General features: G+C 44.2%; 1 long non-coding RNA gene across 1 annotated transcript; it reads right to left on the bottom strand.

The window, feature by feature from the left end:
* Nucleotides 1-10,470: 10,470 nt before the first annotated feature.
* Nucleotides 10,471-13,257, bottom strand: LOC144245861 (uncharacterized). Its single transcript, XR_013341560.1, has 3 exons — nt 13,205-13,257; nt 12,004-12,204; nt 10,471-10,554 (listed from the first exon to the last, which is right to left on the bottom strand). It is a non-coding gene; the product is annotated as an uncharacterized LOC144245861 (long non-coding RNA).

The following is a 13,257-nucleotide window of genomic DNA, read 5'->3' as shown; positions in this document are numbered from 1 at the left end:
CATTGAGCTAGAAAATATTTGCTCCTATTCTTTAGTGTCTGCTACCCCTCTATTTCAAATGTTCCAATCACTGGATACTCCATAAGATTTTCCTCTGTTTCTGTCTCAGAAGATATAAACATATCTAAATTTATTCAAGGAGAAGGCAGCAACAGGGTTCATTCCAAGGCACAGAATAGGTAGATGTGTTGCACTTGATTCCCATTTATTCAGAAGTATTTCTCTTGTGATACCCTGTATCACTTTCATAATTTTTTTTTTTTTTAGAAAAAAGCCTCCTCAGGGCATATTTAGCATAGAAGACTTGATTTACTGCAATGGATTCTTCTAGACTGTCCATACATGTGTTAATCTACTTGGATTAAGTTCTAGAAAAAAGTATTGTGTTAGCCCAGTGTATAAAGCAAGTCACATTACTGGGCACTGTTTAGCTTCAACAGGGACCTTCAATTAGTCCCTTCTGCTCTAACCTTTTTTACTACTCATCTTTACTGTATCTTCCTGCAAGTTACCCAAATTAAATTTATTTTTCTCTGAAAAGATGAAATTTTAGGGTGATTGAGAAGGATCCTTTTCCTAAGGGGATAAAAGGATATGAAATTACATGACAGATAGGATACTTTAGGACAATGATGGCTGTAGGTTTTTTTTTTTTTTTTTTTTGTAATGTAATATAGAGATACTGAGAACATTTGCTGTCAGTCACAGCATAAATTAAAGGAAAATACCTCAGCACTGCAGAGCTATATCTGGATCCCTGTTCAGGTAGTTGAGATCTGAAACTCCTCCCCGCCCCCCACTGTTATTAAATTATGAATCACAATGAAACGTAAACTGCCTATTCAGCTGAAGGATATGGCTGTTTTCCCATACACAAAGGCTATCTGGCATTTGGGAATGGTGGCCAAGCTTTGGGGGGCCCGGACCGAGGTAGGGAACATTAAAGGCTAAGCCTTTTTTGATTCTACAACCTATTAATAGTCTGTTGCAGTTAGAAAATAAAGCACTTATAAAGAAACAAAAGAAAAAGAAAGCAAAATTGCAAATTTCATTTCAAAAAAACTAGTCTGGAGGTCAGCCGAAGGACCTGAATTTCAGTAAAGCTTTAGCAGCAGGGGTACTGTCTGCTATTGTTCGTGGCTGAAGAAGTTCTTATCCCTGATAAAGGAGCTAGAACTGATATGATTCTTATTTTTCTCAATAATCCATGTTGCTCAGAAGAGGTTCCTAGCAGCATATTTAGGGTTAGCAAGATTGACACTGGAGAGAAGCATTTGTGACAATAACTGTGGTTCCCAATTTTCCTGCTCACAGGGATTAACAAGCAGGCTCAGTCCATGAGAGCTGTCATGTTCTTGAACTCTGCAGTAGGAAGGAAATTGGACTTTGCTTTTATTCAGTGAGTAGTTTTTAGTGACACATCCTGGTTGTCATCTCTTTCTGTAAAACAAAAAGGGGAAATAAAAAAACCAAATGGCATTTGTGATAAAGTGTGCCCAACTTGACACCTCTCCAAAGGTGTTCCAGAGGCATTTCCAAGGATCTGAAACCCCACGGAGGACTGGAAGACCCTTCCCAAGGATTTGCAGAAGTGTTTGGGACAGTAGCTAAGAAGCTATTGTCCAAGCAGGCCAAGTTTTATTTGGCAGCGCTCCCAGGGACAGAGACGGCAACCTCTGCAGCACCAGAGGTCGTCTCCAGTATTGGGACCATGCCTGTACTACCCCCTTCTATGGAGCAGGAGAGTATCCCCCAAGTGGGGCCAATAGTGATTAATTAACATTTACATTCTCATACCTTTTACTGGGTTGAGAAAACATTTTAACTGTAAACTGTATACTTAAACTGTTATGCTATTTTAAATCCATAGACAACTTACATGTTTCAAACTTGGTTTTCAACTTAATTGAATTTTTAAGTATCAACTGCACACTACTGTAAAAAAACCAACTCAGTCAAAAAACAGGCTGGTAAGTTAATACTGAAAATAACACTGTTCCCTCTTATTTTTCCACTTCTAGCTGCCCAGAATGAGGAAGAATGTCCAGAGGCTGTTGCATCACCTTCTTCCTCATCTTTATTGTAGATATGCTGCTGGTTCTTATGGCTGATGTTTCAACAACGTACACCAGCTGAATAAAAATCAAAATGAATAGAATATTTAGTACCAAGTATACTCGTTCTTCCACAAGCTACAAAGGAATGACAGTACTGTGATGATACACTGTATGAGCATGGCTTTTCCTCTACCACAAAACCAGCAAGCAGTGCATGGAGAGCTACCTCTGTCACATTACTTGGCATGCTCAGTCAGTTCTTTTTGTGCCATAGGAATACAGTCCCAAAGCTGCAGCAACTGCTCTCCAACTTGTGGTTCCAGCTCCTAGAAATGATCAGGAAATCAGGGAAGTTACCTGCACTGCTACTATTGAGCATACAGAAACTATTTCATCCTGAATTCTTAGATGAGGTTGCTGGTTATTGCTTTCAACCTTTCTAGAAGAACTCATCTCTTTTGCTATTGGAACAAACATTAGAACTCCCAGCAGAGCAAGGTTTTCTTATTAGGGCTCAGTTTTTATCTCACAGGAGATAAAAACTTTCACAAGCCATTCTGGCCTGCAGGCTTTTTGGGGTGTTTTCATTGACAGGGAGTTGTAATTCTCACAAAGAAAATTCCCAGTGAACACCCTATCACCATACACAAGAACAGATGCATCAGACACTTTGTACCTCCCACAGATCAGTCACTTACTAACTAAAGATCATTATTTTCCACATATTTTAAGTTGAATTCCATCAAGTGTGGTGGAGAATATGAAAAGAGGTCACAGGAAATGGAGTGGCCATCTTTTCCTTGTATTTCTCCTTTCCTCCAGTTTCTTACAGCTGGAAAGAGGACTTGAAGGAGACAAAGTGATACAAAAACTTTAGCTCTTGAATCATCAAGGAGGGGATCATTCAGGGAGGGGATGGGAAGAGGGCAGAAAAAGCCACATAGAAATGTTGTACCAATTCTTTGGCTTTTTGTAGTTGAATTTAGAGCTGTAAAAAATACAAGAACTGTCCTAAGCTTCACTCTCCCTTAAACCTCAGGATTCTCTTCAGGCTTTACAGAAAAAAAACCTTGTAATTTTGAATTGTTATTTGGATGTAACAGACCGTCTAAGAGAATACATCTCAATCAAACAAGGAACAAACCTCCAGAACTAAATGACAAACTAAAACCCAAACCAAACAACTTCTTTTTGGAAGCATCCACCTTTAAATATTAGTTTTAACACATAAGCAAGAAACTTTCAATTTTATCAAAATAGCTCCATTACTTCAGCAGTAATTCTTCATTAGCTGAAAGTACAATACACTAATGAACTGTGAATTAATATTAGCAGATACACAAACAAGTGGAGATGGATGTCAAGAGGCACAAGAGAATAAAAAATACACCAAATACATGCTACAAATAAAATTTCAGAAGAGAGTAACATTACCTGGCCATCTCTACTTAGCTGTATTTTCTTATTGTCATTCCACGGGTTGAGCAAATGATGTGCAAACTGAAATGGAATGCTTTCTTTTTGGATCCAGTCTACCTTAAATACACCTCCAAAACCAGCAGATCCCCAATCTTGACTTTTCTCACACCCAATAGCTGAACCCATTCTAGCAAAACCCTGGGACAAAAATTGAAATATGAAATAACAGACCTAATGAGACCATATCTGTCTATGGTGGAATGAGAGAAATAACCAAATTTACTATGAAACATTCAAAGTAGTTTCAAAGTGATTCACATACTCTCCACCATGAAGCTGGAGCTTCCAAAATGTTTACATCTAGAAAGTTAGAAGAATCACTTCTTTTTCCACTTCAAATATGCCTTGTAGGGTTTGACCATAACGAATGTCTCTCAATGACAAAATTATCACTAAAGACTTTTTGGGCTTTGTAACACATTAAAAAGATGTTGCATAACCACCTGTCCTGGGTTGTAAGATAAGCTTGTATTCTATTTGCCATCTGTTGAAGGCAAACCTGTTGGGCAGGTTTTGTTATCTCTCCCAAAGACAATGTTTTGCCCCGTAGAGGCAATGGTTTGTTTATACACTATTGACTGACTCACTGCCAGGCTGGTAAATGTAACACCATCCTATTGTGAGGGGTCCCACCCAGAGGGGGAAGCCAAGCACTCTATTATTGTATAAAGGGGTAGCTTTTTGGGGAGAGAGGGAGCTGGCTCTCTCTCTTCGCGGGATTCCCAGAGAAGCAGCTCTCTTTGGCGGCACTCGCAGCGAAGCAGCCGGAGCGCACTGAGGCGACAGTGGAACCCCGGCGCAGAGGAAGACCGGCCCCACTGCCGCCAGATCTTCAGAGGAAAACTATACCCTTCAAAAGATCACCACTGCAGCTGCAGTTCATCAACCACTGCAAGGGGAGCAATCATCCCAGCAGGACTGCTACTGGCACCCCGAATCCTCAGGTTCTGGACTTTTTTTTTCACTGGTTTTGTTTGTACCGATTGCATTTGCCTTTTTAAATTGTTGTCTAGTTTTCTCCTAGTAAAGAATTGTTACTCCCATTCCCATATCTTTGCCTGAGAGCCTTTTAATTTAAAGATCCTGGTAATTCAGAGGGAGGGGGGTTTGCCGTTCTCCATTGCACAGGAGGCTTTGCCCTCTTTCACAGACTCCTGTCTTGTCAAACCAAGACAGATTTTGGCGCATCAACGTGGAGCTCGAGGGCATTGAGAGGGAAAAAGGATTAACAGTTCTTAAGTAATTTGGTTTTTTGTTGTGTGTAAAAACATCTTCAGCATCACCATGTGGTCTAGTTTACCTTGGTTTGGGTGGCATGTGATCGTAGCTATACTTTTCCCATTTGCAGACCCTTATCTAAAAATGGGTCCTATAACTAAGGCTACGGTGTCTGTTATCAAGTTTGGCTTCTGCGTTAATTGGGTGAGGAATTCATGGATCTTTAATTTCCTCTGGAAGGCAGGTACATGGATTCATAGCTATCACACGTTAACTGTATATTTTTGGGGTTACTTTAATAATGGTACCTACTGCGAGGAAATAGCACCTGGGCAAACTTTCTCCCAACCTTTTAACCATCTTTTTGGGTCTGCTCCACCAGTTCTCAAAGGGTTAAGATCCTTTCTAAGTGCTAATGATACCATACAATGGGTGGTGTTGCTGATAGTCCTGTTATATTTAGCATTCAGAGATAAGGGAAGATTAACCTGGATAACTACCCTCACACCTACACCACAGACTCGAGATGCTGCTGCTCCAGAGCCTGACCCTGCCCCACAGCCGACCTCAGAAATGAACCGCCCAGATTGGGTGAGGGTTCTGGTTAAGGAGATACAAGAGATGCTGAAGGAGTGCATTTCCCCAGCTGGTGAGAAACCGCCCTTTGCCTTGAGGAGGGACAGTCTAATAGTACAGCTGTGGAACCCACAGATGTTACAGCTGTCCAGGTTCCAGCTGAACCACAAAGGCAGTCACGGTCAGCAGTAGTGGCCCCGGTAGAAACAAGGAAGTCTAAGGTGAAAGCAGAGCACCCTGCAGATAGGGACAGGAATGGAGGAACCTCGCAACCCACAGGGGAGCCAGAGATTGCTATCATCACCGAGTCCCTGACGTACGAAAGTCTTCGTAATCTGCATAAAGACATTGTGCGACGAGGGCGTGAGGCTTATGCTACCTGGCTACTCCGGGTTTGGGATCTTATGGGTACAGGCGTGCAGCTGGACGGTAGTGAGGCAAGGAACTTGGGACCCTTGACCCAGGACTCGGGTATAAATCAGGTTTTTGTAAGGGAACCAGGGTCCCTTTCTCTCTGGGAGCGGCTCTTAATGAGTGTCAGGGAGAGGTTTGTCCACAGAGAGAGAATGCAAGAGCACCATCATAGAATGCGCTGGAAGACCCTCGAGGAAGGGATCCAACAACTGAGGGAAGTGGCAGTATTGGAGGTACTCTTTGGGAGGGATGGACGACACAATAATGACCCTGACAAGGTCAGGTGTACGGGACAAATGCTGTGGAGTCTGGCAAATCTGGGGCCATCTCAATACACCACCTTCATTGCAACAATCAATGCTGACGCTCACCGGGAGACAGTGGGTTCTGTTGCCAACAAACTTAGGAATTATGAGAGTATGATTAATGGCCCAATGCAGGCTCATATCTCAGCCGTGATTAAGGAGTTTAAAGAGGAGATGAGGGAGGAGATAAGGAAGGTTAATACAGCACCCGTGAGAGTCATAGGCCCCAGAATCAGCGCCCAACAATCCCCAGCTAGAGAGAGAGGGTACACCCCAAGGGCTAATCTGTGGTTCTTCCTGCGTGACCATGGGGAAGACATGGGGAGGTGGGATGGGAAACCCACTTCTGTCCTGGCAGCACGGGTCCGTCAGCTTAAGGAGGGAAACTCTAACCGGGGGAGTTCCACCAAAGTGAAGGTAGCCTCAACCTCCCGTGACCAAGCTTGTGGGTACGATCTGTCAGACCCCCTTGAAGGGACCTCTAGTATGTATGCCCAGGAAAGGAATGATAACCAGTGTTAGAGGGGCCCTGTCTCTAGCCAGGGAGAGGCACAGGAAAACCGGATCTTCTGGACAGTGTGGATCCGATGGCCTGGCACATCAGAGCCACAAAAATATGATGCTTTAGTTGATACTGGTGCACAGTGTACTCTGATACCATTGGGACATGTGGGGGCAGAGCCTGTTTCCATTGCTGGTGTGACAGGGGGATCACAACAATTGACTCTGGTGGAAGCCGAGGTGAGCCTGACTGGGAAGGAGTGGAAGAAACACCCTATAGTGACTGGCCCAGATGCTCCGTGTATCCTAGGCATAGACTTCCTCCGGAACGGATATTACAAAGACCCAAAGGGACTCAGGTGGGCTTTTGGAATAGCCGCTGTAGAGGCAGAAGACATTAAGCAATTGAACACCTTGCCTGGACTGTCAGAAAACCCCTCTGCAGTAGGACTCCTAAGGGTGGAAGAACAACGCGTGCCAATTGTGACCTCGACAGTGCACCGCCGGCAGTATCGGACGGATCGAGATGCTGTGATCCCCATCCACAAAATTATTCGGGAGCTGGAGAGCCAAGGGGTGGTCAGCAAAACCCACTCACCCTTCAACAGCCCCATCTGGCCTGTGCGCAAATCTGACAAAGAATGAAGATTGACTGTGGACTATCATGGCTTAAATGAAGTGACTCCACCACTGAGCGCTGCTGTACCGGATATGCTGGAACTCCAGTACGAGCTGGAGTCCAAGGCAGCAAAGTGGTATGCCACCATTGATATTGCTAATGCGTTTTTCTCCATTCCTCTGGCAGCAGAATGCAGGCCTCAGTTTACTTTCACCTGGAGGGGAGTGCAGTACACCTGGAACCGACTGCCCCAGGGGTGGAAACACAGCCCCACCATCTGCCGTGGACTGATCCAGGCTGCACTAGAAAAGGGTGAGGCTCCAGAACACCTGCAATACATTGATGACATCATTGTGTGGGGGAGCACAGCGGCAGAAGTGTTTGAGAAAGGTGAGAGGATCATCCAGATACTACTAGAAGCTGGCTTTGCCATCAAGAAGAGCAAAGTCAAGGGACCTGCCCGAGAGATCCAGTTCCTGGGAGTGAAATGGCAAGATGGATGGCGCCAGATTCCCACTGAGGTCATCAACAAGATCACAGCTATGTCCCCACCAACCAGCAAAAAGGAAACACAAGCTTTCCTGGGTGCCATAGGTTTCTGGAGAATGCACATTCCTGAGTATAGCCAGATTGTGAGCCCTCTTTATCTGGTTACCCGAAAGAAGAATGATTTCCACTGGGGCCCTGAGCAGCAACAAGCCTTCACCCAGATCAAGCAGGAGATCGCTCATGCTGTAGCCCTTGGCCCAGTCAGAACGGGACCAGAGGTCAAGAATGTGCTCTACTCTGCAGCCGGGAACCATGGGTTGTCCTGGAGCCTTTGGCAGAAAGTGCCTGGGGAGACTCGAGGCCGACCACTGGGATTCTGGAGCCGAAGTTACAGAGGGTCTGAAGCCAACTACACTCCCACAGAGAAGGAAATCTTGGCTGCCTTTGAAGGAGTTCAAGCCGCCTCGGAGGTAATTGGCACAGCAACACAACTCCTCCTGGCACCCCGACTACCGGTGCTGGGGTGGATGTTTAAAGGAAAGGTTCCTACTAACCACCATGCCACTGACGCCACATGGAGCAAATGGATTGCCCTCATCACTCAACGCGCCCGTATTGGAAACCTGAATCGCCCTGGGATTTTGGAGATAATTACGAACTGGCCAGAAGGTGAAAACTTTGGTCTCGATGATGAGGAGCAGGTACAAGTGGCAAGGGCTGAAGAAGCTCCACCATACAACCAACTACCAGCAGAGGAGACCTGCTACGCTCTTTTCACTGACGGTTCCTGTCGCATTGTAGGGATGAACCGGAAGTGGAAAGCAGCCATATGGAGCCCCACACGCCAAGTTGCACAAGCTACCGAAGGAGAAGGTGGATCGAGCCAACTTGCCGAACTCAAGGCTGTTCAGCTGGCTCTGGACATTGCTGAAAGGGAGAAGTGGCCAAAGCTCTACCTTTATACTGATTCGTGGATGGTAGCCAATGCTCTGTGGGGCTGGCTGGGAAGGTGGAGGAAGGCCAACTGGCAATGTAGAGGAAAGCCAATCTGGGCTGCTGATATATGGAAAGACATTGCCTCTTGGGTGGAAAAGCTGACGGTGAAAGTCCGTCATGTAGATGCCCATGTCCCCAAAAGTCGGGCTAATGAGGAGCACCGAAACAACGAGCAGGTAGATCAGGCAGCAAAAATAGAGGTGTCAAAGATAGACTTAGATTGGCACCATAAGGGGGAGTTGTTCCTGGCTCGATGGGCTCATGATGCCTCAGGTCATCAGGGCAGAGATGCCACCTACAAGTGGGCACGAGACCGAGGGGTGGATCTAACCATGGACAGTGTTTCCCAGGTTATCCATGACTGTGAGACGTGTGCTGCCATCAAACAGGCCAAGAGAGTGAAGCCCCTATGGTATGGTGGGCAGTGGTCCAAGTACAAGTATGGGGAGGCCTGGCAGATTGACTACATCACACTGCCCCAGACACGCCAAGGCAAGCGCTACGTGCTGACCATGGTGGAAGCCACCACTGGATGGCTGGAGACTTTCCCTGTACCTCATGCCACTGCCCGGAACACCATCTTAGGCTTGGAAAAGCAAGTCCTGTGGAGACACGGCACCCCTGAGAGAATTGAGTGTGACAACGGCACCCATTTCAAGAACAGCCTTATCAACACCTGGGCCAGAGAACATGGTATCGAATGGATATATCATATTCCCTATCATGCTCCAGCTGCCGGCAAAGTTGAACGGTGCAACGGACTCCTTAAGACTACCCTAAAGGCACTTGGTGGGGGAACATTTAGAAACTGGGAAATTAACCTGGCAAAAGCAACCTGGATGGTCAACACCCGAGGGTCTGTCAATCGAGCTGGCCCTGCCCAGTCAGAACCCTTACACGCAGTAGATGGAGATAAGGTCCCTGTAGTACATATGAAAGGTATTTTAGGGAAAACTGTTTGGATTAATCCCACCTCAGGCAAAGACCAGCCCATTTGTGGGATTGTCTTTGCTCAAGGACCTGGTTACACTTGGTGGGTAATGCAGAAAGATGGGGAGACCCGCTGTGTACCACAGGGAAACTTAGTCTTAAGTGAGAACTGGGTGTAAGATTTCATGGTGTGCAGATGGAAATAGAATAAGGGGTGGATAATGTCCTGGGTTGTAAGATAAGCTTGTATTCTATTTGCCATCTGTTGAAGGCAAACCTGTTGGGCAGGTTTTGTTATCTCTCCCAAAGACAATGTTTTGCCCCGTAGAGGCAATGGTTTGTTTATACATTATTGACTGACTCACTGCCAGGCTGGTAAATGTAACACCATCCTATTGTGAGGGGTCCCACCCAGAGGGGGAAGCCAAGCACTCTATTATTGTATAAAGGGGTAGCTTTTGGGGAGAGAGGGAGCTGGCTCTCTCTCTTCGCGGGATTGCCAGAGAAGCAGCTCTCTTTGGCGGCACTTGCAGTGAAGCAGCAGGAGCGCGCTGAGGCGACGGCGGCGGAACTCGGAGGCAACCCCGGCGCAGAGGAAGACCGGCCCCACTGCCGCCAGATCTTCAGAGGAAAACTATACCCTTCAAAAGATCACCACTGCAGCTGCAGTTCATCAACCACTGCAAGGGGAGCAATCATCCCAGCAGGACTGCTACTGGCACCTCGAATCCTCAGGTTCTGGACTTTTTTTTTCACTGGTTTTGTTTGTACCGATTGTATTTGCCTTTTTAAATTGTTGTCTAGTTTTCTCCTAGTAAAGAATTGTTACTCCCATTCCCATATCTTTGCCTGAGAGCCTTTTAATTTAAAGATCCTGGTAATTCAGAGGGAGGGGGGTTTGCCGTTCTCCATTGCACAGGAGGCTTTGCCCTCTTTCACAGACTCCTGTCTTGTCGAAGCAAGACACCACCTGAAGCAGAAGGAAATTGAGATGAATATTCTACTACAGTATAGTCCATTAGATATTCATATTCCTTGTTACTTTTAGGTAATTTTTGCAGAAATCCATTTGTTCCTTCTCATGTCCCCTCTATGTTAACAAACTTTCACACAGAATTAGGAGAGTGTAGCTGTTCTTCAAAGAAAGAAGTCAAAGTTGCTTTTATTTCCTGCTTTAGTGAAGCTGGACAAAATTCCAGGTCAACAGGTGTTCAGAAAGAAAACGAATGAAACCCCCTACCCGAGACAGCATCTAACTTACTTAAGGACACGCCGATTGACCAACACACCAAACAAATGGAAAGTAAACCCAACCCCACACACAGCGTATCAACTATTCAGGTGTATTTCTGCCATTTAGGACTTAGCAGTCCAAGATGCAGTTCAGTAAATTACCAGCACACACTGCTGTTGTAAGACAAACAGTCCTAGATAGCTCAACCCAGACTTAAATTAGAATTAATGAAAGGAACAGAGGAGAAAAATAAATGTAGAACTGAAAGAGACAGTTGGGACAAGAGAAGATTAATACAGAAGTTAATCTCACATTCCCATGAGTGCACTGTCAAAACTGGAAGGGCAGGACAAGCTCAACCACCTCCACTCCTGACTTGAGAGTGTCTTCCCTTCCCTGCTTTCTTGTCTGCTAGGACCAGTGCAACAGCCCATTTTCAGGATCAACTGATTTGCTGAAAATTACTTTCCAATATCTGCATTTGCCAAACCATCATATGTAATTCGTCACTGCAGTCCTTCAAAGGTATTGCCAAGACGGCATTGTTTTGGATGGTGCATTAGATTTTAAGTTCAGCTGACTGTTATAACTAATGTATTTATGAAGAAGTAAGCTAAACTTCCTTTACCTGGAACATGTGAATTTAGCTGGCTCACAGCTAACATGCAACTTTGCAAAACAAGGTCAAGTTTTACTTCAAACTGACCATGGATTTGACCAACAAACTGTTGCTGAAGTCAAGGCAGAGCTCTGGAAGTATCACTTCCTAACTAGAAGTGAATAAAACTGGTTTTAATCAAAATTTGAACAAAGAAATGTATGAGTTTCTTGGCTTTAGAAAGCTGTGGCTTGACTGTAAGTGCTTGCTCCCTTACAATACACATTTTGGCATGCAAACAGTAGCAATGTACTACTTTGTTAGGACTTTTTTCCTGGTTGTTGTTTTAGAGGATTAATGGAGGGTACAAACATTTTTCTTACTCATGATGTTTGGAGAAAATTCCCTCTGTTGAGGGACAAGCATATTTCAGAAAATGAAATATTCCTTCTTCAGCAAGCACAGACATTTGCACATTGCTCTGCTCAGAAAGTCAGAAGCATAAGCAAAGCTGTCCACACTCACACAGTCATTTGCTGCATCCTCCTAAACCATCCACCACTGCTAATAGTTAGTTTAAGACTCACCTGAAAGCATCCAGAGCCTTGAACAGAAAATATTAAGTAAACCATGCTGCTCTCCCAAAAGGCTCCATTCAGTTTCCATTCATTACTTGGTGTAGTGGACCATATTCCCTTCTGCTGAGAAATATCAATGTTTTGCAAGTTGCTACTTTTCATTATAAAGTACTGAACTGCAGTATTTTGTCTTAGTGAAGATTTGCAACCCTGGAAAAGACAAATTCAATTAATGAATACAATGCAACAGGCTTTATTTCTGAAGTTTCACACACATGAGGACAGAAATCCCTTGACTGTGCTCCTCCCTTCCTCCTCTAGGTTCTAGAAGAAACAAAATCTATCAGCTGGTCCTGTCTGAAATAGCTTTGAAATGGATTTCACATCTATTTTACATTTTTAAAGCACTTTTCAAAATAGCAATTCATCCATGAGAGGCAGAAAACAAGTAGAGCAGAATAGGATTAAAAAGTCTAGTGATTAATTAGAACTGGTGTTTAAGTCTGACACACCTTGAGATGACACCAAAATTAATCATCCTAGAGTGCAGCCTACAGCACACTACTCACATTTCTACATTCAGGAAACATGTTTTCTTCCTTTTACATTGTCTTAATTTAAAAAGCGGAAAGATTCAAGAGGAATTACTAAATCCTCCAGTGAGTCCATGAAATTTCTACTTAATGACCTCTGTAGTGTTACTGCAGTCTACTATTCAAGTATATAGGGACAACTGTCACAATAACCTCATTAAAAATGTGTACTTTGTTAAAATAACCATCACAAAAACCCCAAGCAGTCATAGCAAGGCAGATAAGACAGAATCTGTCTCCATACTGAAAATCTATTACAGAAGCAGAGAAAGGCAGAATACAAAAACTTCACAAGTGTGCGTATAATATACTCATTTAGTCAGAAAAAACTAATACACGTTTATTAGAACAAGTTTTTTGTTTTTTTTTAATCGCATCTTTTCTACTTTGGATAGCTTTACCTCAGCAGTCCAGAAAATATTTTTGCTGTATTAAACTAGTGAAACAAGGATATTTTGTCTAGATTTAAAGTTCCAGAAGGAAGTATTATGCAGCTGTTATGAATGAAAAGTTACATAAGGTTTCTAATTTATCAGTAAAATACCTAATTTCAGAATGGTATCAGCAAGAAATTCTATTACTTTGGAAGAGCAGGGTGATATGTTAGAGAACTCTACCTTTCCAAACACTGGAGAAGAAGGACTAGCACAGGGGCTGGAATAGCTACTGC

The sequence above is a fragment of the Lonchura striata genome, chromosome Z (genome assembly GCF_046129695.1).
Source record: "Lonchura striata isolate bLonStr1 chromosome Z, bLonStr1.mat, whole genome shotgun sequence".
In the NCBI taxonomy this organism is placed as follows: Eukaryota; Metazoa; Chordata; class Aves; order Passeriformes; family Estrildidae; genus Lonchura; species Lonchura striata.
Note: the sequence above shows the minus strand (reverse complement) of the source record. Positions and strands in the feature narration are given on the sequence as shown.